General features: G+C 41.2%; 1 protein-coding gene across 4 annotated transcripts in view; it reads right to left on the bottom strand.

Moving 5' to 3' along the window:
- The window catches only part of SLC16A7 (solute carrier family 16 member 7), a 1,124,843-nt gene that overhangs the window by 991,378 nt on the left and 106,566 nt on the right, over positions 1-26,899 (bottom strand). The window lies entirely within an intron of this gene.

The following is a 26,899-nucleotide window of genomic DNA, read 5'->3' as shown; positions in this document are numbered from 1 at the left end:
GTGGCGATGTGATTATCAAAGGAGAGACTACTGTCCACCTGGATCCCAAGGTCTCTTATCACACATTTGGTGTTAAGTAGACTGCCGCCTATGTGGTAGTTCATGGGTACAGAGTTTTTACCAAAGGGGATGACAATGCACTTTTTGGCACTGAGCTTGAGGCTATGGCTCTGACACCAGGCATCTGTCTCATTGAGGTCCTCCTGTAGGATGTCCACATCATTTGGGGATTCGACTATGGCTCATAGTTTGCAGTCATCCGCGAACTTCATTAGCCAAAGGCCTTCTGTGTTAGCCTGTACTTCAGAGAAGTAGATACCAAACAGGAGAGGTCCCAGGATTGAACCCTGTGGTACTCTACTTGTCACTGGCTTGAAGTCAGATTTGGAGTCTGCAACTTTTACAGTGTGGGTTCTGTCAGTGAGCCAGTTGGCAATCCATCTTGTGATGTAGAGATTTATACCTAGTTTAGTGAGTTTAGCTATAATTCCAGAATGGGGCGTGGTGTCGAAAGCCTTGGCGAGGTTAAGATAGGCTGTGTCAACCACCTTACTCTTTTCTACGGCTTTGGTGACTGCCTCAAAGAAGTTGATCAGGTTCAGGTGGCATGATCTGCCTTTCACAAACCCGAACTGGGTGGGATTCAGAGTTTGGAGGTTACCAATGTCTTTATTTATGAACTCCATGATGATACGTTCCATGGCCTTACAGACCAGGCTCGTCAGGCTAATACTGTGATAGTTCCCGGGATCAGTGGTGCCCCCCCCCCACTTTGTGGAGAGGGATAACTGTTTCTGTGTGCCATTCAGTGGGCAGCCTGACGGAGGCTATGATTGAACATGGTGCATAGATGGGGAGCCAGTTCATTCTGAAGTTCATGTAAATCACAGCCTGGGATTTTGTCCGGTCCCATGGATGCTGTGTTTTTGGCTTTGGAGAGTGCAGCTTTTACCTGCAAAGTTGTTATTACAGGGATTCTGCATTCTTCCTGTATAGATATGGACCCTTTTTGGGGTGAGAGGGTGTAAAGATAGCAATGAACCTATCTGCCAGGATGTTGGCAATATCAGTTGATTCTGTAATTTTCATGCCATTGTGCTGTAACCCAGAACAAATCTGGATGTTGCCATTGAGATTCTTGACATAGCTATAGAATGCTTTGTGGCTGTCCCTAGAATCAGTAGCAATTTTGTTTTTATAGCTATCTTTGGAGGATCTCAGCTTCTTACAGAGGCTGATCAGGGAGCACCTTCACTCATGGGATTTTACTCTCTTTTGCAACAGTTTCTTCCTTCTGTTGTAGAATTTATTTATGGCAGGGGACCACCAGATTGGCTTCCTTTTTTTGGAGGATAGCGTCTTGGTTCTGTTTGGGATAGCATTATCCATGCACTTGTGTAAGCGCTTATAGAGTACATCTGGGTAGGATACAGCAGTTGTAACTGTATTGTCCATCTGCATGGGTGTCAAGAAGTTCGCCACTTCTGTCTTAAGAAGCATGAAGCTGGCTTTGGAGAAATTTTTTACCATGGTTTCCTTAATGGGGAGTAGGGGCGGGATGTGGATATCTAGGGTGATTAACTTATGGTTGGATCTGACCAACGAGGAGTTGACTTCAGGTGTGGAACACCGGTCACTCATGTTGGTAATGACTAGATCTAGGATATTGTTACCCCTGGTGGGGGTGTAGATAAGTTGATCCAGGGCATTGAAATTTATGAATTCCAGAAAGTGTTGAGCAAAGGAGTTAGTACATCAGTAGTTTTCTCAGTTAATGGTGGGGTAGTTGAAATCGCCAATTATTAGGGTGTTTGGTTGAACCCTAATATTTTCCAGTATATCAAGAAAAGAGGAGTGGGAATCCTGGGGCATGGTGCGGGATCTGTAGCAAGCTACAATTTAGATTGCAGAACACCGGTCACTCATGTTGGTAATGACTAGATCTAGGATATTGTTACCCCTGGTGGGGGTGTAGATAAGTTGATCCAGGGCATTGAAATTTATGAATTCCAGAAAGTGTTGAGCAAAGGAGTTGGTACATCAGTAGTTTTCTCAGTTAATGGTGGGGTAGTTGAAATCGCCAATTATTAGGGTGTTTGGTTGAACCCTAATATTTTCCAGTATATCAAGAAAAGAGGAGTGGGAATCCTGGGGCATGGTGCAGGATCTGTAGCAAGCTACAATTTAGATTGCAGTTTTGCCCAGAGTTAGTTGCACTTGGATAACCTTAGATGCATTATGCTGAGCAACTAACCTGGAGGTTTGGATATCCTTAATGAATATGGACACACCTCCGCCATTGGTGTTCTGGTCCAGGTTAGGTGGCCAAAAAAGTGTGGTATGAATTATAGCCTGGTAATGCAGGAGTACTTTCTGGAGCCTTGAACCAGGTTTCAGTCACTGCACAGACATTGATGTTCTCCATTTTAGGGATGCCTTGAGGGAGTGCATTTTGAGATTTAGATTTCTAGCATTGAGTAGCATTACCCTCAGTGTTTGCTTGCCTGTTTCTGTTATGGTGGTGAATTTATTTGAACCTTGCCTAAAAAAGGCACTATAGGGGTGGCAAGAGCCTTAGCCAGTATCCGGAATCCCAGGGTGACAGGTACAGGCCATCTCTGGCAAAGCATTGTGGTCTGTCGACCATGTCTTCCCAGCAGACAAATACTGGATCCCCCTTAGAATTACACCAGAAGCTTAGCCAATTGTTGAAGTCAATCATTTTGTCCTTGTATTGCGGTATCATTCTGGGAGATGGCAGGATGCTACTCAGGGTTAGGGTCATATCTGACTGGGCTACAGGATCGAAGAGCTCTTCCATGTCTCTTTTCATGTAGTTTGCATAGCAAATGTATTACTACTTTAAGTGAAAATAAATAGGAAGGTGTCATTTCATATATCTGATCCATGAAGTATTAAATATTATGAAAGAACACAAATTAAGAAAAAAATCTTCAATAAACTCTTAAATCAATGTATAAGGCAGAGACACACAATTACGGAAAGGAGTTTAACATTTTAAATAAGGTCAATCATAATTAAATATAACTTTAAAAGAAAGATATAGAATTTGGATGATACTTTCAAACTAGGGTGCTGCACAACAGGAAAGGTGATGCTAATCTTAGTGTACCTAAACACCACTTTTGGTAGTATAAAGGTTTTGGAAAAATTATTATTGGGTGGTATGAGAAATGTTTAACTGTAACTTGAAAAAGAAGAAACATACCTCTTGGTCGTAAACTGTTATTCTCTTCCAGACTAGGTAGTTTTGTGGGTAGGTATGGGGGTAGAACTAGAAGAACTAAATGATACATGAATAGAAACACATTTGTCAACACTAAAAAATGTTATTCAAGTGATTATAAGGAAAAGATATCTAAACAAATTAGTGTTAAGAAGAAAATACTAAGAAAATCGAGATGTGGAAAATTGACCCATGGAATGTGAAAGGGAAACAAGATAAAAAGAAATGAAAACCTTTTATGCTTTTAGCATTTAAATCAGAAACAAATGTAATATTCATACAAGGGACTCATATTTTAAAGGATGATTAGAGGCATGAGAAAGAGAAAAAATGGATAAATACAATAATAGCTTCAGGTAGTAAAACAAATAGTAAGGGGGTGGCTATTTTAATTAAAAATTCATTTAAAGAGATGATTATACTTCAGAACTCAGATATAAATGGAAGATGGTGCTATTTTTCAATTAAATGTTCTAGTTTACAGAAACCACATCCTTTCCTGAATCTGTATAGTCCATGTGCAAAACAGCAAGACTCTGTCGTGGAAATCTATAACATTCTAATTAGATTTCCAAACTGTTACTATATTATAGGAGGTGACCAGAATGTTATCACTGATCTTGTATCAGATAGAACAAGTAGAAGCAAAACTTATAACACCCAGACCTCTTTCGTGATAAATGACCTAATAACAGACTTTAACTTATTTGACTATTATTGCTACCAGAACAAAAATCTGTCAGCAACAAAATTCACATACTTTTCTCAGTGTTATAAGCTGTGGTCCAGACTTGACTTCTTTCTGATATCTGAGATTTTCTTTAAGGTGCTAATAAACTATTGTACAGACCCTAGGTTTTTCTCAGACCACTCGAAGATTACAATTAAAATAAGTTGGCCTAGTGATCTTAGTTTTAAAAAAAGGGTGTAGAAACTGGTTCCTAAACCCAAACTTGCTACAGAAAAAATATATAATACAGGAAATTAATAATATATTAAAGGAACTTGAGCATGACCTGACTCTGACTGATATTTAATACAATGTACAATGGGCAGAAAGCAAAACTAAAATCAGGGGAATTTTAATAAAGTATCATGCTATAAAAAATAATTCAAAGAAAAAGGGACCAGAATTAAAGATAAAATAAACAAAATAGAAGAATCAATCCAAAAAAAACCCAAACTCATTACTAGAAGAGCAAATGAAAAACTTACAAAAAGATTTATATATCATACACACAGAACAAATTCTCCTCAGAAATGAAAACCCTAGCAAAGTTTTCAGATTGGGCACAACTCCCATCAAAAATATTGGTGAGGTTAATTAATGGAAACAACAAGGCCTCTGTGATAACAGAAATTGACTTCCAAAACAATACATATAATACTAATCAAAAAATTATTAAAACATTTGAAGATTTACACTCAAACTTAAACAGACCACAAAAATTAAAAACTACTGATTTAGTGATCTCTTCTTAAGGAATCTAACTTTTCAAAGATTAGTCATGCTCAAAAGGACTCATTTAAACCTCCCTTCATACAACAAGAAATACTTTCAGTAATAGATAGTCTGAAAACAAGTAAAACTCCTGGACCATATGGCTATACAGCAGAATTCTATAAATCCTTTGAGCAAAAGATATCAAAACTCTTATTAAAAATCGATAATTACATAAGAGAATATGGCATTACAGATTTACATTTAAATAACTCAAAGACAATTTTTATATGTAAATTTATTCATTTTATTTTATTTATTTTTTATTTTACATTTGTTTACCAGGAAAGTCCGATTGGACACAGGTCCATTTTCAGCGGAGGCCTAGGGAGAAAAGCTCCAAACATTAATACAGTTAAAAAAGATAAAACAGTCTCATATAACACCCTGGTGTCACCAACTTATAAACCATGATGATCCTTTCCAACATAACATGGTGTTATAAGCTATGGTCCAGACTAGACTTCTTATTAGCAAAAAACTACGGGCACACATAAAATTGTCTAAGGCCAGCTTCGAGAGAAAAATTGCACAGGACACTAAGGATAATCACAAGGCTTTCTTTAGTTATGTTAGGAACCTGGGTGGTAATTCCCAGATATGCTCGGAATTAGTCCAAAATGACAAAAAATACACCAAACCCACAGACATTGCCAACATCCTAGCTGACAGGTTCAGCGCAAACTTCTCCCCCCCATCCCCACCAAAAGGGCAAATATCTATCCCAGCAGAGTGCTGCCCCTCTGACATCTCAGATGTTCAGGTAAGAGCCGCCCTCTCCAAGCAAAAAACACAGCATCAATGGGACCAGATGGTGTCCCGGGCTGTGTCCTACATGAACTCCAAGAAGAGCTAAACCCAAACATAAAACTACTGTTCAATCTCAGCCTTACTACAGGACATGTGCCCAAAGAGTGGCGTACAGCAACAGTGGTCCCACTCCATAAAGGTGGTGCCTCAATGGATCCTGGAAACTATCGCCCCATAAGCCTGACTAGCTTGGTCTGCAAAGCTATGGAAAGGATCATCATGGACCTCATAAATAAAGATATTGGGGACCTACAAACACTGGATCCTACCCAGTTCGGCTTTGTTAAGGACAGATACTGCCTCTTAAACCTGGTTGATTTCTTTGAAACAGTCACCAAGGCCACTGACGAGGGGAAGGTGGTCCACACAGCCTACCTGGACCTCGCAAAAGCCTTCGATACAATACCCCACTCTGGCATTATAGATAAGCTCACCAGCTTAAATATAAACCCCTATGTCACTAGATGGATTGCAAACTGGCTCAAGGACAGAACCCACATGGTTAGAATTGCTGGAGCCATGTCAGACTCCAAAGCAGTTACAAGTGGTGTCCCACAAGGCTCAGTCCTGGGACCTCTCTTGTTCGGTATATATTTCTCGGAGTTACAGGCCAACACGGAAGGACTGTGGCTGACCAAGTTCGCAGATGACTGCAAACTGGGCACCATAATCGACTCTCCAGTCGACACAAGCATCCTCCAAAAGGGCCTCATAGAAACAGACAACTGGTGCCAGAGCCATGGCCTCAAGCTAAATGCCAAAAAGTGTATAGTCATCCCCTTTGGCAAAAACAAAGTGCCCACAAATTACCACTTAGGTGGTAATCCATTAAGTACAGAAGAAGTAATTAGGGACCTGGGGACCCAAGTTGATAGCAATCTCTCATTTGACAACCACGTGGCCAAAGTGGTCAGAAAAACATTTTATATAGCCCACCTAATCATGAAGGGATTCACATCTAGATCAGGGGACGTCATCGTGCCTCTTTACTCATCCCTCATCAGGCCCATAATTGAGTACAATGCCCCATTTGGGATGTACCTTACCAAACACCTGCAGCAACTGGAAAGACCCCAAAAGTACCTCACCAAGAGGATCAAAGGGCTCAAACAGATGCCATATGCTGCCCGGTTAAAGAAACTCCAGCTCTACTCAGTGGCATACCGCCTGTTCAGAGGCGATCTGTGCCTGACATATAAAGCCATGTCCAACCCGGAATTAATGGACATGCTGCACCTCAGAAAATCCAAATCCCCATCGAGCTACGCGCTCGAGAGACTTGAACCTCAGCACTGAAATAAATAGGACATGCTGGAGGGACAGATTCATAACCCAGAGGCTCCCTTCACTCTGGAATAAAATCCCAGGCCAGGTTAAGCAGAGTCCCTCACTGACTCTCTTCAAGAGGAATCTTGATGAGTGGATGGGAGATTGTAGGTTTACCCCGGGTATCACTTCTGTGTCACTGTTAGACAGAGGCACAGTATACTAACCTCGAAAAAGGGCATAGCAAAATAAATTTAAAATGGGTGGCGAAAGCCAAACACATTCTGGCTAGGCTTATAAATGCCCTAGGGCAGATAGCCTAGTATGAACCTATGAACCTATAAGGAAACATGGTACAATACATGTTAAAAATACATTAAAAATACATTACAATTGAGCATAGGTAGGCCTGGGGAGAAAAGTTCCCAACACTACTACAGTTCCAAGGAGACAGAAATAGTACCAAAGAAGAAAACAGAGCCATACATGTTAAGAATATATCTGAGTATAGATAGCAGAGATTAACAATGTCTAAATTTCTGGTAGTAAGCTAATACCCATGTAAATATTTTTACAAGTGGGACTTGGGGAGCAACCTTTTGATCCTTAGCAGAATCCTAGTAACAGTGCAGTGGTATGGCCTAGCCTGGGGAGTAACATGAACAATGCCAGTTATTACTGTAGTAGGTTTTGAGAAGCTTTTTAAATTGTGATGTAGAGGTGGTGGAAGTTAAGTGGTTTGGAAGTGAATTCCATGTTCTAGCAATGAAACAGGCAAAGAGAGATTTACCAGCATCATTTTTGTGTTTCATGACATTTATGTGGTTCTGAGAACTAGATCTTAAGGTTCTAGTGGTGGTGTAGGGGTGAATTAGATTCTGAAGTGCAGGAGTTTTGTTGGGAAAGTAGTAGAGCTTGTGAGCTATTGAGAGTTGGTTGAGTAGGAGTTGTTGGGGTAACTCAAGCCAGTTATGTTGCTTGAGGGCTAGACAGTAATGGGATCTATGAGAAGCATCGGTAGCAAACTTGGCAATCTTGTTGTAGCAGGATTCCAATTTGCTTAGTTCAGTGTGGCTAAGATTAGTTAAGATGGGGTGGCATAAAGGAGAATGGATAAGAGGTGAGTCCTTGCTAAGGTGGCTTTGGTAGGTTCCTGTATAGGAGACCAAGCTTTTTGTTTACTTTCTTAATTGTTTGGGCTATGCGTATGTCAAATTTTAGATTATTATCAATTTCAATGCCTAATAGTTTTGTGTGTGTTGTTGGGGTGATTTGTGTGTTATCTTTAGATGTTATGGTAAAATCATTATTTATTGGAGGAGATCTACCAGGGCTAAAGAGAATGAGTTTTTTTTTTTTTTTTGGGATTGAGAACAAGTTTTATGTTAGTGAGCCATGCTTCTGCTATGGAAAAGTTTTTCTGGGTTATGTTTTTTAGCTCCTGTAGGGTGGGAGAGGCACATATAATAGTGGTATCATCTGCATATTGTACTACTGAGGCATTATCTGGTTAGTAAACAGTGAGAATAGCAAAGGTCCTAGTATGGACCATCGTGGGACACCTATGCTTACAGGTAGTAGGGGGGACAGTTGTTCTTGCCGTAGAACAGCCTGCTGATGATTTGATAAGTAATTATTGAACCAGAATATGGTGGAGGGGCTTACGTTAAGGGAAGATAGAGTTTCTAGAAGCATACTATGGTTCACCATATCAAAGGCTTTTGATAAGTCTAAAAATATTGAGGATACAAATAGTCCATTATTTCTATGGTGTTTGACAATGTTGGCAAAGGAGAGTAGTGCCGTAGTAGTGCTATGGGAAGGATGGAAGCCATGCTAGGATGTGGATAACAGGTCATTCTTAAGGAGGTACTGCAATAGTTGAGAATGAACTACTCTCTCTACTATTTTTGATAGAGGTGATAGGATTGCAATAGGGCAGTGGATGGTAAGCTCAAGGGACTTACCCCCTTTGTGTAGTGGTATAATATGTGATATTTTTCAGGAGTGAGGTACTTTACATTCTGATACTGACCTAACTTCAAACTACTTGCATCCAAAGTGGAAAGCTTCACTATTCCCTTGCAAAAGGATAATGATATCCAGGATGTGGAAATCCTACACCAAGGCACTCTACATGCATCTTCAGGATTGCATGGACCATGCTATCCCAACTATAACCAAGACTCCTTCCTCAAGCAAGAAGAAACCAGTCTGGTGGACCCTGGCCATAAGCAAACTTTACAATAAAAGGAGGAGACTTATACAAAAACAGGCCAAATCTCAAGTAGAAACATCATCCCTGATCAGCATTAGTAAGAAATTGAGGGCCCTCATCAAGTCAACTAAAGCTAATTTTGAAAAGAAAGTTGCCAAGGATAACCATAAGGCCTTCTATGGCTATGTCAAAAACCTAAATGGCAATGCTCAGGTCTGTTCTGAGCTAGTACAAAATGGAACAAAATACACTGACCCTTTTGACATTGCCAACATCTTGGCTGACAGGTTCAGTGCAAATCCCCCCCCCCCCTTACCACCTGCAGGGCCTATTACTATTCCAGGGGATTGTGTAAGTCCAATTATTACTGATACATTGGCTAACAAGGCTCTATCTAAAGGTAAAAACACTGCCTCCATGGGACCAGATGGTGTCCCAGACTGTGTCATATGCGAGCTCCAAAAGGAATTAACCCTGCATCTTAATACCTTGTTCAGTCTCAGCCTCTCCACAGGATATGTGCCCATAGAATGGCGCACGGCAACGGTGGTCCCGCTACACAAGGGTGGGGCCACAACTGACCCTGGAAACTACTGACCAATAAGCCTGACCAGTCTGATCTGTAAGGCTATGGAGAGAATCATTATGGAACTCATAAATGGAGAGATTGGGAACCTCCAGTCGCTGGACCCCACACAGTTCGGCTTTGTCAAGGGCAGATCATGCCTCCTGAACCTGGTGGATTTCTTTGAGACAGTTACTCAGGGTATAGATAAGGGAAAGGAGGTACACACGGCTTACCTTGACCTTGCTAAAGCATTTGACACCATTCCCCATTCAGGTATTATTGATAAGCTCACCAGCCTGGGCATAAACCCTTACATCACAAGATGGATCGCAAACTGGCTCTCAGACAGATCCTATAAAGTAAGACTAGTGGGATCTATGTCTGAATCCAGACCAGTAACAAGTGGTGTGCCTCAGGGCTCTGTCCTGGGGACCCTCCTGTTTGGCATATACTTCTCAGAAGTACAGGCAAGCACAGAAGGGCTGTGGCTGACTACGTTTGCGGACGACTGCAAACTGGGTGCTATAATAGAGTCTCCGGCCGACATGGAGATCCTCCAGAAGGGCCTAAATGAGACTGATGCATGGTGTCAAAGCCATGGTCTCAAGCTAAATGCAAAAAAATGCGTAGCAATCCCTTTTGGAAAAAACAGAGTACCTGCAAACTACAACATAGGAGGTAATCCCCTGAAATCTGAAGAAGAAATAAGGGATCTAGGGACCCAAGTAGATAGTCAGCTTTCCTTTGATAACCATGTTGCCAAAGTGGTTAGAAAATCCTTCTATGTGACCCATCTGATCATGAAAGGGTTTGCATCAAGATCTAAGGATGTAATAGTGCCCCTCTACTCTTCCCTCATTAGACCCATTATTGAGTACAATGCACCAATTGGAATGTACCTGGCTAGACATCTCTAGCAGCTGGAGAGATCATAGAGGTACCTAACCAAGAGGATTACTGGCCTCAAACAGTTGCCCTATGCAGCACGATTGAAAAAGCTAAGACTGTTCTCTGTTGCATACCACTTTCTCAGAGGCAATCTCTGTCTAACGTAGAGAGCCATGTCCAACCCAGAATTGTTGAACATGCTCCATCTTAGCAAAACCAAATCTACTCGAGCTACACGCTCTATGGATATAAACCTCAATACAACAATGAATAGAACATGCTGGAGGGATAGATTCCCTTCGCAGAGACTTCCCTTACTATGGAACAGGGTCCCAATCTACATAGGACAGAGCCCCTCACTATCACTCTTCAAGAGGAACCTTGATGAGTGGATGGGTAACAGAAAGTTCACACCGGGGATCATACCAACAGCACTACTAGATAGGTGCCAAGGGTACTAGCTGCTAGTACAAGGGTCTAGGGAACTACTAAAGGGGCGGTGAATACCGCACAACATGGCTGGGCTAATATATTCCTTCGGGCAGATAGCCCAGTACCAACCTATTAACCTATGAACCTATTTATAAGAATGGACAATGGATAGGCTATAGCTTCGGTGGTTATTTGAAGGAAGTCTGCAGGTAGATTGTCAGCTGCTAGAGTGGTTGGTTTTAGTTTTCTGAGGAGTTTCACAATTGTATTAGTGGGGACTGGGTCCAGGGAAAAACTGGAGGATTTGTTTGTTGTACTGAAATTGGGAGGGGTCTCTGTAGGTAAAGGGCTATTAGTAGTATTTTATGTGTTGGCTAGGGCTTGGACTGTTTCAGTAAAGAATTTGTTAAATTGAGTGGGGATATTGTCATGGTTGTTTGGTAATACAGGGGTAGGAGTAGCTGATTTACCTGGGTGCAGTAAAGCATTTATAGTGGCCCAGAATTTTTAGGTTCATAGGTAGGTACTAGGCTATCTGCCCCAGGGCATTTATAAGCCTAGCCAGAGTGTGTCGGCTTTCGCCGCCCCATTGATTAATTAAATGAACCTCTGTTAAGCACAGCCAATGAAGTGATCCCAGGGGTGTACTTTCTGTTACCCATTCATTCGTCAAGGCTTCTCTTGAAGAGTGTTAGTGAGGGGCTCTGCCTAATGTAGTTAGGAATTTTGCTCCAAAGCATGGGGAGTCTCTGTGACAGGAATCTGTCCCTCCAGCATGTTCTATTTATTGTTATGGCAAGGTTTAGCTCACTAGAGTGCGTGGCTCGCAGTGACTTGGATTTCTTTAGATGGAGCATGTCCATCAATTCTGAGTTGAACATGGCTTTGTAAGTCAGGCAGAGATCACCTCTGAGTAAGCGATATGCCACTGAGTACAGACAGAGTTTTTTCAGTCGGGCTGCATAGGGCATATGTTTGAGGCCAGTAATCCTCTTGGTGAGGTGCTTTTGTGGTCTTTCAAGCTGCTGGAAGTGTCTTGTGAGGTACATCCCAAATGGGGCACTGTACTCTATGATGGGTCTGATGAGTGACGAGTAGAGGGGCGCTATAACCTCTTTATTTCTAGATACAAACCCCTTAGTAATTAGATGGGCCACATAGAAGGATTTCCTAGCTACGTTGACAATAAGGAGAGATTACTATCTACCTGGGTCCCCAGATCTCTTATTACCTCTTCTGTATTAAGGGGGCTGCCGCCTATGTGGTAATTCGTGGGTGTTTTGTTTTTCCCAAACGGGATGACTATGCATTTTTTGGCATTTAGCTTGAGGCCATGACTTTGACACCAGGTGTCTGTCTCAGTAAGGCCTTTTTGGAGGATGTCAGTGTCAGCCGGAGGGTCAATTATGGCTCCCAGTTTGCAGTCATCGGCGAACTTGGTTAGCCATAGTCCTCCTGTGTTTGCCTGCACTTCTGAGAAATATATGCCGAACTGTAGGGGTCCCAGAACTGAGCCTTGCGGGACACCACTTGTGACTGATTTAGGGTCAGACCTGGAGCCTGCTATTATTACCGTGTGAGTTCTGTCTGTAAGCCAGTTGGCAACCCATCTTGTGACATAGGGGTTTATGTTCAGGCTGGTGAGTTTTTCTATAATACCCGAGTGAGGAATAGTGTTGAACGCCTTGGCGAGATCAAGGTAGGCTGTGTGAACCACCTTTCCCCTCGTCTATGGCCCTGGTAAATGTCTCGAAGAAGTCAACCAAGTTTAGTAGGCATGATCTGCCCTTAACAAAGCCGAACTGGGTCGGGTCAAGTGTTTGGAGGTTCCCAATGTCTTTGTTAATGAGTTCCATGATGATGCGCTCCATAGCCTTGCAGACCAGGCTAGTCAGGCTTATGGGGCGATAGTTACCAGAGTCAGTTGTGGCCCCTCCTTTGTAGAGCGGAATAACATTGCTGTGCGCCATTCTATGGGCACATAGCCTGTGGAAAGGCTGAGGTTGAACAGCATGTTTAAGTGGGGGGTTAGTTTGTTCTGTAGTTCGTGCAAGACGCAGCCTGGGACACCATCTGGCCCCACTGATGCTGTGTTTTTGCCTTTTGAAAGGGCTGTTTTCACCTGTGCTTTTGTGATTTCCAGGACAGTACACTTTTCTGGTATTGCTGTGAGCACTTTTGAAGGTGAGAGGGAGGTGAAGTTTGCACTGAATCTATCTGCCAGTATGTTGGCAATATCAGTAGGTTCAGTATATTTTGTGCTATTTTGCACTATCTCAGAGCATATCTGCGACTTGCCACTTAGATTCTTGACTTAGCTAAAGAAGGCTTTGTGGTTATCTTTCGAATCCTTGGCTATTTTTCTTTTGAAGTTAGCCTTGGATGATTTTATGAGGGACCTTAGTTTCTTACTGATACTGATCAGGGATGTCTTTCCTTCTTGGGATTTGCTTTTTTTCTGAACTAGTTTCCTCCTTTTGTTGTATAACATGTTTATGGCAGGGGTCCACCAGACTGGTTTCCTTCTCTTAGGAGAGTGAGTCTTGGTTTTGCTAGGGATGGCATGATCCATGCATCCTTGTAGGTGCTCATAGAGTGCAATTGTAAAGGATTCTGCATCTTGGGCAGTGTTATCCTTTAGTGTGGGGGCTGTGAAACTTACCACCTCTGCCTTAAGTAAGTTGAAGTTTGCTTTAGAAAGGTTTTTCACTGTGGTTTCCTTGGTTGGGGGTGGTGGTGGGGTGTGGGCATCCAGGGTGATTAGTTTATGGTGTGACTGAATCAGTGATAGGTTGACCTCCAGTACGGAGCACCTGTCGCCCATGTTGGTGATGACCAGGTCCAATATGTTGTGGCCTCTGGTAGGGGAGTTTACCAGCTGATCCAGGGCATTTGAGTTGATAAATTACAGAAAGCGCTGAGCCTGGGAGTTTGTATTCAAGTAGTTTTCCCAGTTAATGGTAGGGTAATTGAAATCTCCCAAGATCAGGGTGTTCGGTAGGACCTTCATGTTTTCCAGTGTCTCCAGAAAGGCGGAGTGGTGGTCCTGGGTCATGGAGGGTGATCTGTAGCAGGCCACAATTTGCATTGCAGATTTGCCCGATGTTAGTTGCACATGGTTGATCTCAGAGGTATCATGCTGCGCCACTAACCTGGAAGTGTGGGTATCCTTGATGAATATGGATACACCCCCTCCTTTTGTGTTTCGGTCTTTGTTCTGTGGCCGAAATGTGTGGTATGACTTGTAACCCAGTAGTGCTGGAGTGCTGTCTGGAGCCTTGAACCAGGTTTCAGTTACTGCACAGATGTCGATGTTCTCCATAGTTAGGAGTGCTTCGAGCGCATGCATTTTGAGATTTAAACTCCTGGCATTGAGTAGCATAACCTCAATTTTTTACTTGTGGTGTTTACGGAGGTGGGTTTGAATTTTGAGCCTTGCCTAAAAAAGGCACTATGGGGGCAGCAAGAGTCTTGGCCAGTATTTGAAAGCCAAGGGGTGACAGGTGCAAGCCATCTCTTGCGAAGCAACGTGGCTTGTTGAGCATGTCATCCCAGACTGACAGACACTGGATTCCCTTTGAATGACACCAGAAGCTTAGCCAGTTGTTAAAATTGATCATTTTTTCTTTATACTGAGGTATCATTCTTGGTGAGGGCAGGATGCTACTCAGGGTCAGGGTCATACCAGCCTGGGCTACATGATCAGAGAGCTATTCCATGTCTCTTTTCATGTAGTCCAAGGAGGTATGGCTCAGGTCATTCACACCAACATGAACAATGACAGAGTCATATTAGTACTTGTTCTGGAGTGACCTGAGTGCTTGTGTTATGTGGCGGATTCTGGCTCCCAACAGGCAGATAACAGTAACCTTCTCCTTGTCCAGCCCAGTGAGTGGGGCGTCAGTTTGCCTGACTATTGAGTCACCTATTACTAGTGTGTTAGGTATGTTATTTCACCTTAAGGGCTGTGATTGTGCGGCACATTGATTTTGTGTTTTATGTGTTGTCTGGTTTGTGACGGGAGGTGCAGGCTTTGTGGGTGTCTGCTTTGGAGCTCTCTGATGCTTTTGCAGGTTTTTATTTAGAGCCTCTGAGTATGATTTTGTGTATTTATGTGTATTTTTTGCCAGTGCTGGTTTAGTAGGTCTATGTGAGGCTGGAGGTGTGGTGCAAGTGTTAACCTTCTCCTCATGACTGTCTGTTCCAGTCTTGTGTGGAGATACATTAGTCTCCAGTTTAGCTGTATAATTACATCTCTCACATATGTTAGTGTTTTGTGGTAGGAGGAGAAAGCTGTCTGTGTACATGAGGCAGTTGTAACATACCCAGATTCACCAGCTGGACTGCAGAGTACACCTGAAGTTGCACTTTGGTCATGCCTGAATAGTAGGGTGAGCTGCTTAGTCACTTGGTTGGTGAGGGGTGGATAAAGAGCCTTGCCCTGCTGGGCAGTCATGTGTCGGGGTATATTAGTGCTTGCTATTAGGACTGAGCAAGTGCTGGACTGTAGGATGCTTTTTGAGTGCTTAGGTTGAGAGTTAGACTAGTTTCAAGTGAAAAACTGAAGAGGAGACTTAGTGGAGCCAGGAATAATTTAACCCTGGCTAACCTGTGCTGCCCGGCGCACAAAACCATGCAATGCATTTTTTAAACTACTAACTTCTGGGCTGGAATCACTCCTCCAGGGACAGATGGCTGCTCAAAGTTCCCCTCTCTCACAGGTGAACAGAGAAACTTCCCTCTATCCAAGTAAGGTATGGGCAACTCAGAAACTTGTAGCACAGCCCTGAATTCAGCACTAGCCTGAAAACTGGACTATACTAGCTTAGAAAGGCGGGAAACAAGAAATTTATTTATTTATTTTAAAGATAAGGCAAAAACAGTAAAAAGTACACTTAAAACAGCTTTAAACGACTACAAGCGATCAGAAAAGGCTATCACACTTTACTGTGTAGCCTACAACAGTTAAACAATTTATTTAAACAAAAAACAACTTTTTAAAAGTGCAGGCAGTCAAATAAGTACAATATGTGAAAAAAACAAGCTTTAAAAATCAGCATTTAGGCGGAAAACCGTTAAGTACAGCAAGAAAATACAGAAAACTGATCCTCAATCACTCCAAAGTTTCTCTTTTAAGCTAGAAGGCTTATATCAGTTTAAGGCTTTCTAGTGCTTTCCAGTAGGTTAGGTACAGGAAAGATGGGAAACAAGCACAGATGTGGTATTTTAAGCCAGAAAGTTGAAAGAGATGGACAACTTCCTGAATGGTCAATAAACTACAATTCCTAGGCCAAGAACCACTCCTCTTGTGGTAGACAGGCTACCTAGTACTTACCACTCCCACTGACTGCACTCCAACACAAATGCTTGGGGGGTTCAGAAGCTTACAAACAGTCCTGGATACAGCAAATCTGTACCTGAACTAGACTAGTTATGGGAAAGGTGGGGATCAAGCACAAACACAGGCTTTAAAACCAGAAAGTTGAGAGAGATGGAAAAAAACTGCCCAAACGGCCAATAAACTACAATTTCTGGGCCAGAACCACTCCTCTTGTGGTAGATAGACTACCTAGTGCTTACCACTCCCACTGATAAGCTAGAAGGCTTCCCTCAAGCACAGAAAGGCTTGCGGGGCTCAGAAGCTTACCAACAGTCCTGGATACAGCAACTCTGTATCTGGACTAGGCTAGTAACAGGAAAGGTGGGAAACAAGCGCTAGTGCGGCTTTTAAACCTGAAAGTTGAAAGAGATGGGAAAAACTGCCCAAACGGCCAGTAGCTACAATTTCTGGGCTGGGAACCACTCCTCTTGTGGTAGATAGGCTACCTAATGCTTACCAGTCCCACTGATAGGCTAGAAGGCTTCCCTCCAATACAGAAAGACTTGGGGGGCTCAAAAGCTTACAAAGAGTCCTGGATACAGCAAATCTGTACCTGGACTAGACTAGTTACAGAAAAGGTGGGGAATAAGCGCAAACACAGGCTTTTAAGCCAGCAAGTTGAAAGAGATGGAAAACTGCCTAAACGGCCAATAAACTATAATTTATGGGCTAAAACCCACTCTTCCCATGGTAGATAGGCTACTTGATGCTTACCACTCCCACTGATAAGCTAGAAGGCTTCCCTCCAACACAGAAAGGCTTGTGGGGGGGGGGAGCTCAGAAGCTTACAAAGAGTCCTGGATACAGCAAATCTGTACCTGGATTAGACTAGTAACAGGAAAGGTAGGAAACAAGCACAAACACAGGCTTTTGAATCAGAAGGTTGAAAGAGATGGAAGAGCTTCCCAAACAGCCAATAAACTATAACTTCTGGGCCAGAAACCTCTTTTGAGGGTTGTGAGCATATGTTTCTTGCATGGTTATATGGTAATTAGTTTTGTCACATTTTATTAGTTTTTTTAGCTTTGTTGCGGAGCTCAAGATAAGTCTGTCTCAAGGTGGTGGTTTTTTGTTTGTGGAACTATGCCCATGAATTCAGCACTAGCCTGAAAACTGGACTATACTAGCTTAGAAAGGCGGGAAACAAGAAATTTATTTATTTATTTTAAAGATAAGGCAAAAACAGTAAAAAGTACACTTAAAACAGCTTTAAACGACTACAAGCGATCAGAAAAGGCTATCACACTTTACTGTGTAGCCTACAACAGTTAAACAATTTATTTAAACAAAAAACAACTTTTTAAAAGTGCAGGCAGTCAAATAAGTACAATATGTGAAAAAAACAAGCTTTAAAAATCAGCATTTAGGCGGAAAACCGTTAAGTACAGCAAGAAAATACAGAAAACTGATCCTCAATCACTCCAAAGTTTCTCTTTTAAGCTAGAAGGCTTATATCAGTTTAAGGCTTTCTAGTGCTTTCCAGTAGGTTAGGTACAGGAAAGATGGGAAACAAGCACAGATGTGGTATTTTAAGCCAGAAAGTTGAAAGAGATGGACAACTTCCTGAATGGTCAATAAACTACAATTCCTAGGCCAAGAACCACTCCTCTTGTGGTAGACAGGCTACCTAGTACTTACCACTCCCACTGACTGCACTCCAACGCAAATGCTTGGGGGGTTCAGAAGCTTACAAACAGTCCTGGATACAGCAAATCTGTACCTGAACTAGACTAGTTACGAGAAAGGTGGGGATCAAGCACAAACACAGGCTTTAAAACCAGAAAGTTGAGAGAGATGGAAAAAAACTGCCCAAACGGCCAATAAACTACAATTTCTGGGCCAGAACCACTCCTCTTGTGGTAGATAGACTACCTAGTGCTTACCACTCCCACTGATAAGCTAGAAGGCTTCCCTCAAGCACAGAAAGGCTTGCGGGGCTCAGAAGCTTACCAACAGTCCTGGATACAGCAACTCTGTATCTGGACTAGGCTAGTAACAGGAAAGGTGGGAAACAAGCGCTAGTGCGGCTTTTAAACCTGAAAGTTGAAAGAGATGGGAAAAACTGCCCAAACGGCCAGTAGCTACAATTTCTGGGCTGGGAACCACTCCTCTTGTGGTAGATAGGCTACCTAATGCTTACCAGTCCCACTGATAGGCTAGAAGGCTTCCCTCCAATACAGAAAGACTTGGGGGGCTCAAAAGCTTACAAAGAGTCCTGGATACAGCAAATCTGTACCTGGACTAGACTAGTTACAGAAAAGGTGGGGAATAAGCGCAAACACAGGCTTTTAAGCCAGCAAGTTGAAAGAGATGGAAAACTGCCTAAACGGCCAATAAACTATAATTTATGGGCCAAAACCCACTCTTCCCATGGTAGATAGGCTACTTGATGCTTACCACTCCCACTGATAAGCTAGAAGGCTTCCCTCCAACACAGAAATGCTTGTGGGGGGGGGGGGCTCAGAAGCTTACAAAGAGTCCTGGATACAGCAAATCTGTACCTGGATTAGACTAGTAACAGGAATGGTAGGAAACAAGCACAAACACAGGCTTTTGAATCAGAAGGTTGAAAGAGATGGAAGAGCTTCCCAAACAGCCAATAAACTATAACTTCTGGGCCAGAAACCTCTTTTGAGGGTTGTGAGCATATTTTTCTTGCATGGTTATATGGTAATTAGTTTTGTCACATTTTATTAGTTTTTTTAGCTTTGTTGCGGAGCTCAAGATAAGTCTGTCTCAAGGTGGTGGTTTTTTGTTTGTGGAACTATGCCCAGGCTTTGTCCCTTTCTTTCATTATGGTTTTAGTATCTTTTGTTAGCCATGGGGCTTTGATTCTAATGGTTCTGGAGGGTGCACTGCAGTTTAGGATTTCAAGGAAGGTTGAGTTGAAGTACTGCATGGCATAATCTAGAGGTAGTTGTCTTAAGGGAGTCCAGTTGCAGAATTTTAGTGAGTTGATTAAATAAAGGTAAGTCTGATCTTAAAAAAAACTGTAAATTATAGACCAATCTCTCTCATAAATCTAGACATCAACATTTTAGCTGCAATACTTGCTAATAGATTTAAAAAAAAGTGTTACCTAACATGATATCACTTGGACAATCAGGATTTATAAATGGTACACAGACATTTGAAAAACACATTAACTTTAGATACAATGATCTTATTATCTAAACAATAGAAATACTCTATCTATGCCCTCGCTTTAGATGCTTGTAAAGCTTTCTACACAGTAAACGTAAAGTTTTTATTCTCTGTATTACCACAATTTGATATACCACAAGACTTTAACTTTTATATGAGAGCACTCACACAATTCTACACATAAACAAGACAAATTAAATTCAATAAAAATTTTAAATGGGACCAGACAAGCAATACCCTCACTACCATTTAAACTTATATATAACACCTCTATTTTTACTTATAACTCAAAAAATGTACTATCATATCCCAGAAATTTTTAAGAACAAAATTCTACTACCCTCATATCCCAGAAACGTTTAAGAACAAAACTGTACTAACAGCCTTTGCTGATAATTTAAATCTACACTTCTCACTCCACTCCTCAACACTGACTTAGGTAAAATTCTTGACTCAAACATTAGTTTCTCAAAATTCTCAAACTACAAAATTAATCCTATAAAGTCCTTAATTTTCCCTATCAATCCAATAAATCACATGGACTCTTAATTTCCAGATTTGGGAATAAATTTAAAATACTCCCACAAATATTTAGGTATCACCTTTGAACACAGCCTAAAACTATTCATGCAAAATAACTAACTAAAGGTTTGGTCTGATGTTGATCAAGATATCCAGAGATAGGGAAAAATGAAATTACCTTTCCTTTCAAAAGCAGCAATTATAAAAATGAATATTCTTCCAAGGCTACTATTTCAGCTAAATGCAACAAACTTAATAGTCCAGAAAACCTTTTTTAAGAAACTGAATATAGCAGTAGCTAAATTTATCTGGTATCCTAAGTCATTCGGAATTAGTTATGAGAAATTAATGTATCCTAAAGAAAGGATTTGATTGGGATTACCTGATTTCAACCTATATTATGACATAATTAATGCAAACAGGGTTATACAAGTTACTGATTGTAATTCAAAGAGTAAAAAATGGTATCCACTGTAGATCAAACTATGGTATAACTATATCAAACACAGAAAATGAATCCCAAAACCTTTCCTTTCTTAAAACAGGAGAGCTTAAAAGATAGCAATTTTCCTTTCTCCTTAAAACCTAGAATAATAAAATTTCAAAAACACTTTTAAAATTTATACCTAACAAGTACTAATATCCTTTTACAGCCATTACATCTGAACCCAAATCTCAGATTAAATAAAGAGATGTCAAATTTGAACAACTATCTACTCATTCTTCTTCTTCTTCTTCTTTCGGCTGCTCCCGTTATGGGTCGCTACAGCAGATCAACTGTTTTCATTTCTTCCTGTCCTCTGTATCTTGCTCTGTCACACCAACCGCCTGCATGTCCTCTCTCACCACATCCATAAACTTTATCTTAGGGTTTCCTCTTTTCCTGTTACCTGGCAGCTTCATCCTTAGCATCTTTTCCCCAATATACTCTGCATCCCTCCTCAGCACATGTCCAAACCAACGTAGTCTTGCCTCTCTGGCTTTGTCTCCAAATCTTCCAACCTGGGCTGACCCTCTAATATACTTATTCCTAATCCTGTCCATCCTCGTCACACCCAGTGCAAATCTTAACATCTTCAACTCTGCCACGTCAAGCTCTGACTCCTGCCTTTTTGTCAATGCCACTGGCTCCAACTCGTATAACATAGCTGGTCTCACTACCCTCTTGTAGACCTTCCCTTTCACTCTTACTGGTACTCATCTGTCACAAATCACTCCTGACACTCTTCTCCACCCACTCCATCCTGCCTGTATTCTCTTCTTCACCTCTCTTCCACACTCACCATTACTCTGAAATGTTAATCCCAAGTACTTAAACTCATTCACCTTCGCCACCTCTACTCCCTGCATCCTCACAATTCCTCTGTCCTCCCTCTCATTCGCACACATATATTCTGTCTTAGTCCTGCTGACCTTCATTCCTCTTCCCTCTAGAGCATATCTCCACCTCTCCAGGGTCTCCTCCACCTGTTCCCTACTCTCACTATAGATCATAATGTCATCTGCAAACATCATAGTCCACGGGGACTCCTGTCTGATTTCGTCTGTCAACCTGTCCATCACCATTGCAAATAGGAAAGGGCTCAGAGCTGATCCTTGATGTAATCCCACCTCCACTTTAAACGCATCCATCATGCCCACCGCAGACCTCACAGCTGTCACACTACCCTTGTGCATATCCTGTACCACTCTTACATACTTCTCTGACACTCCCGACTTCCTCATACAATACCACAACTCCTCTATCTACTCATTAAGGACTGTAAAGTTTAAGATACTTACAGACATAGGAAAAATTCTTTAGAAGAGATAAGGAATGTTCTCAGCCTTCCAAAAGGATATGTCATAATGCTAAGACAAATCAGAGAACTATATGCTTCAGTATTTGGTGACACTGAAGCAAATCGAGTTAAATACATGTATTACATTATGGACCTCACTAACCCTAAAGAAAGAGATGCTACCAAACACATACACGTTAATAGTATATCTTAAATACCAATCATCATTATTGTATTCAAAATATCGGCCTGATAAGATTAAAGAATTCTCTGAAAAAAAAAAATTAATTTTATTGAAATAATGCTAAAACTAATCCCTTTCAAAAATTGATATATACTCAATTAATGGTAACCAATAATGATTATTTCACCCCTGAAATACTCAACAACTTCAATTTGGAGGTCTCTCCAAACTGTCCATGCTGTTCCTCACAACTTAGCAGATTTACTCCATGTCTTTTGGAGCTGCAAATGCACGTATAAATTATGGTACTCATTGAGAGTTGAAGATGGGATATCAAAAATCACATTATTATGGGAATTTGCAATTTTGCTTATTGGCCCTCAAAAATTACCCAAGTTTAACTACACATTCTAACTGCCCATCTTCTCTCTAGTGAAATTGTATATTACCCAGAATTAGCTATATAAAACCAAACTATTATGGGAGAGTTTCAGAAGTATGGTAATAAAGTATATGTCAGCACATAAGTATACAATAAATAACCAAAGTAAGCATTCCTATTTCCCAAAATATTGGAGTCTTCTCATAGATCACATTTTGAAAGATTAGTTGAATGTGGAATAACAAATTATTGTGACTGTTTTAACGAAAAAGTGCACAAAAGCAATCACCCTCATGAGCTTTGTGTCACCTTTGTGGTGTATATGTATCCGTATTTAAAAAGTATGTTAACTGTGACACAATGTTAATTAGAAATTGACTGTCTGTACCACTATTTTGCACATAGTCTACATAAAATGTTATTAGTGTACTTTTGCTGCAACACTGAAATTTATCTTGCTACATGATGCACCTAACTCTATCTGAATTCTTCTTTAAAAAAATATGATTTTACTGCATCTTGCATAATACCAGATCTTGTAACATGCATACAATACAAGAGAAGAAGAAACATAAAATATATGAAAAAAAAAGAAAGCTAAATATAGTCAAGATTAGTATGCATAATGCTCTTCTGTTCTTTTCCTTTCCTTTAACAGATAATTCTGAAAAACAGTAGTAAATAGGCAAGCCCATGCTGATTGTCTAGAGAGACTGAGGGACACAAGTGGTGTGTATATAGCACAAGAGACGTATTATTGTAGCTTTAAAATTTAAAGGAAATGTTTTTCTTTTCTATACAGTTGTAGCAAATTGAACATGCATATCCTAATTGTAAAAGCAAGTATGCATGTAAAAGTCTGTAGTACAAACCAGCTTTAGGGGTCAGGTGTAAGACGTTGTGGGTTCAAATACCACAAGTAGCAACTATACAATCCTGCAATTCTTTAATAATATTATAAAAATGAAATTCTACACAAGTGGAATAAATGCTCTGTTGTTAATTGTAATCTGTATATTTGGACCAAGCATATGTGCAATATTTGCACATTCCTAAGATTACTTTGAGCAATCCATAATTATAGTTTGCATTTGTTAGGAAGTATACTTAAATATAATACTTCAGATAAAATGGTTGTATTATTGTGATAATGCATTGTATGTCACATATGATGGTACTAATTTTATGTCTTTTTTTCTCTCATCCAAACCATTATGTTTTCATTTTCTAGTATGTGTTGTGAAGATGTCTCCATGTCATTCATCTGTAACAAATCACTAAACGCTTCACAGCACAGTGAGGTAGACCAACCCCAGTAGCTCAGCCTGCCCCACTCTACAGCTCCAGCACTGACACCCATCACATCTGGGACCCATCCTGGCAGTACTGGCTCTGCTGCCCCTGCACTACCTGTACCCTCAATTAGCACTAGCTCAACAGCTGATGCTATGGTACACTCTGTGAGTACTGGCAGAGGTGTGGATTTTATCATCTGCCAGGAGATGCTATGCTTGGAGCATAGGGTTGTGCACCAACCCTAAGATGTATGCCTATGTCAGATGGAGAGGCTCCTCTTCCTCATGGTCTGTTGGAGAAGAAGAAGTCAACCACTCCAGCAGCCAGCAGGGTACGGGGACAGTGATGACAGTCCTGTGGGTGAGGTCTAGATTCTCACTGTCCCATGTTTGACAGGCAAGAGCTTGCATTGTCCTATCCCTCACCACAATCATGGTGTCCCCCAACCTTTTGCATCTTTCACTGTCCCTGTGTCTTGTCTTGTTGTCCTGTTTGCTTGTATTTCCTTCCTCACCTACCCAACGTACCTCACCCAGAAAAATAATGTCACTTACCCAGCATACCTCTCTTTCTGAAATTAAAAAGAAATGGGAACCTGTCCCACAAAAAAAAAAAAAAAAAATCTTGGCACACTTTATTCGGTCCAGTTGGCTATATAATATGACTGCATTGTTGTCACCCCTCTTTGTGGATGTGACAGTCCAAATTTAGCCAATATTCTGTCCGTATTTTAAATTTACACTGTTGAAGAAATGGATAGCTATGGTTCTCTCCTACCTCCCTACTGCACATTCCTGTATTGTTTTTCATTTGTTTTTCCCCCTGCTTGCCCCCCATTTCACCAATTTTATATCTGCCCTATTTTAACACCTACAACCTGGTCAAAAAAATAGAATCACACAGAACTCATAAAAAAACAATGCAGCCCTTCACTTTCTTGGCCTCTGTGTTTGTGTGGGGTATTGCATCACACACCAGTGCCAAACGATGGTGAACATATCTTCTGTGGTGCAGTTACCTTCTCACAATCTCACTTAAATATGCTGAGCTAATTCAACATGAAATAACGCATGATGAATGTGGTGTAAAGTATAATTTCATTGCATTATCACTACTTATATAAAAGTATTACATACCAGGATTCTACCCTATATCATCTGGGCTCAAAAATAAATGAGTCATTGCACTTACACCTGCTGCCACAGAGTGGCTAAGCAGCAGGTGTGCTTCATACCCTCAGTACTGAGAACTCTCAGAATTTTGCCATTGAGGCTTGAGTTGGCACACTGCTTAACTACATGCAAACAGGGAAAGTGGTAGAAATGTGTATCTCTCATGTGCAGACACTTTGCCAAGCTCCGTGCAAACCCGCTGCTCGCTGGTGCACTATGCAAAGTAGACAACAGCATATATTATTTCTGTTTACTGTCCATTTAGTGTTCATGACATGAAACTACATGTGGAAACACAAACAAAATGAAAGCACTATCTAAGAAAAGGACACATTTTTACAATGCAGCCATCTGTTACCTCCCCAGTGCACTGCAAGCTTGGTCTCTCAGCACTTGTTCCAAAATATATCAACTAAACTATATAAATAAAGAACAAATATTGTCTTATATACCATGCACATCTTTAGAATAATAATACACATTTGAATTTTCCAAACGTTGTAGTAATGTGGACTCCTGTTTGCATATAGTTTGTAAAGCTGTCTCAAAGTATGCAAGCACATTGGAAACACAACTACCAAATGCTACACATTCTACACTCATCAATATGGTAATATGCACAACTTTAATATCTTATGAGTTGGACATGGCTAGCTATCCATTTCATGAAGGCCTCCCAGCATCTTCTCTCCAACATCCACTGCTGATGTCATCCACTATAAGTTGACCTGCAGCCTTGTAAAAGTCAGACTTGTGCTGTGGCCCTTGCATAAAGTACTGAGTTCTGTAGTCTGTGTACTTAGATAAGTAGGGGTTCACTTCTCACTCAATCAACTGGGATGTGTGCGTGTGTGCACTGCTTGACATTAGAGAGAGCATTTTACACCAGCATGTGGGACACTACTATTACCATTTTCCCCTCACCAGACACTGCTGATGTCATCACCTATAAACTGCTGTCTGACACTCTCCAAGTCAGGTTTGAGCTGTGGCATTTGCCTTAAATACAGAGTTCTGTAGTCTGTGTACTTAGGGATATGGTTCTCGCTGCAGTCAACGTGTGTGTGTGTGTGGTTGTGCACTTGCTTGACACTGCTGATGTCACCAAATATAAACTGTTGCCCGACACTCTCCATGTCAGACTTGCACTGCGGTGCTTGCCTTAAATACAGAGGTCTGTAGTCTGTGTACTTAGGTAGGTGTTTGGTTCTCATTGCAATCAACTGGAAGGGTGTATGTGTTTGTGCACTTACTTGACATTAGAGAGAGCATTTGCATTTTACACCAGCATGTAGGACACTGCTATTACCATTTTTTCCTCACCAGACACTACTGATGTCATTGCATATAAACTGTTGTCTAGCACTCTCCAAGTCAGACTTGAGCTGTGGCACTTGCCTTAAATCTGGAGTTCTGTAGTCTGTGGGCTTATATAGGTAGGGATTCAGGTCTCACTGCAGTCATCTAGCATATTTGTGCACTTGCTTGACATTAGAAACAGCATTTTACACCAGCATGGGGGACACTCCTGGTGTCATCAGCTATAGCTAATTTGCGGATATGTAGTATTGCCATCAGAGCATGGTCAGAGACTGGGCTGTAGACCAGGCACAAGTCACCTTATCCTATACTTTACAGATTACCATGACTGGTCTTTCAGTCTATTCACATACGTCATGACATGGTTTGTAGGCCCTATATTTTTTGGTGAGAAATCTTGCAGTGTCTCCAGCTGCCGCAGGTGTCTGATGATGTACACGCGAAATGGAGCATTATACTGTATTAGTGTTCTGATGAGGTTCGAGTACAGTGCTGTTGTATCAGTTTCAGATCGAGATATGATGGCCTGACTTATGAGGTGCACAATGTAGCCTTTCCATACCTCTGTGGACACTTGGTGGCTGTAGTTCAGATTGCTATCTATATGTGTTCCCAAGTATTGTACCACTGGGTTTCAGCATAGGGGGGGGGTGTTGTCAATGCTGTAATTAGCGGGGAATTCCACTTTGCAGATGGCCAAAATAATGACACATTTTTGCACTTATTTATAGAACATGTGGCTTTGGCACCAATCATTTGTCTGTGTTAACCCCTCCTGTAGTTTGTTA

This window comes from Protopterus annectens, chromosome 11.part0, assembly GCF_019279795.1.
Source record: "Protopterus annectens isolate FY-2018-M chromosome 11.part0, PAN1.0, whole genome shotgun sequence".
Lineage (NCBI taxonomy): Eukaryota > Metazoa > Chordata > Ceratodontiformes > Protopteridae > Protopterus > Protopterus annectens.
This window is presented reverse-complemented; position numbering and strand designations above follow the sequence as displayed.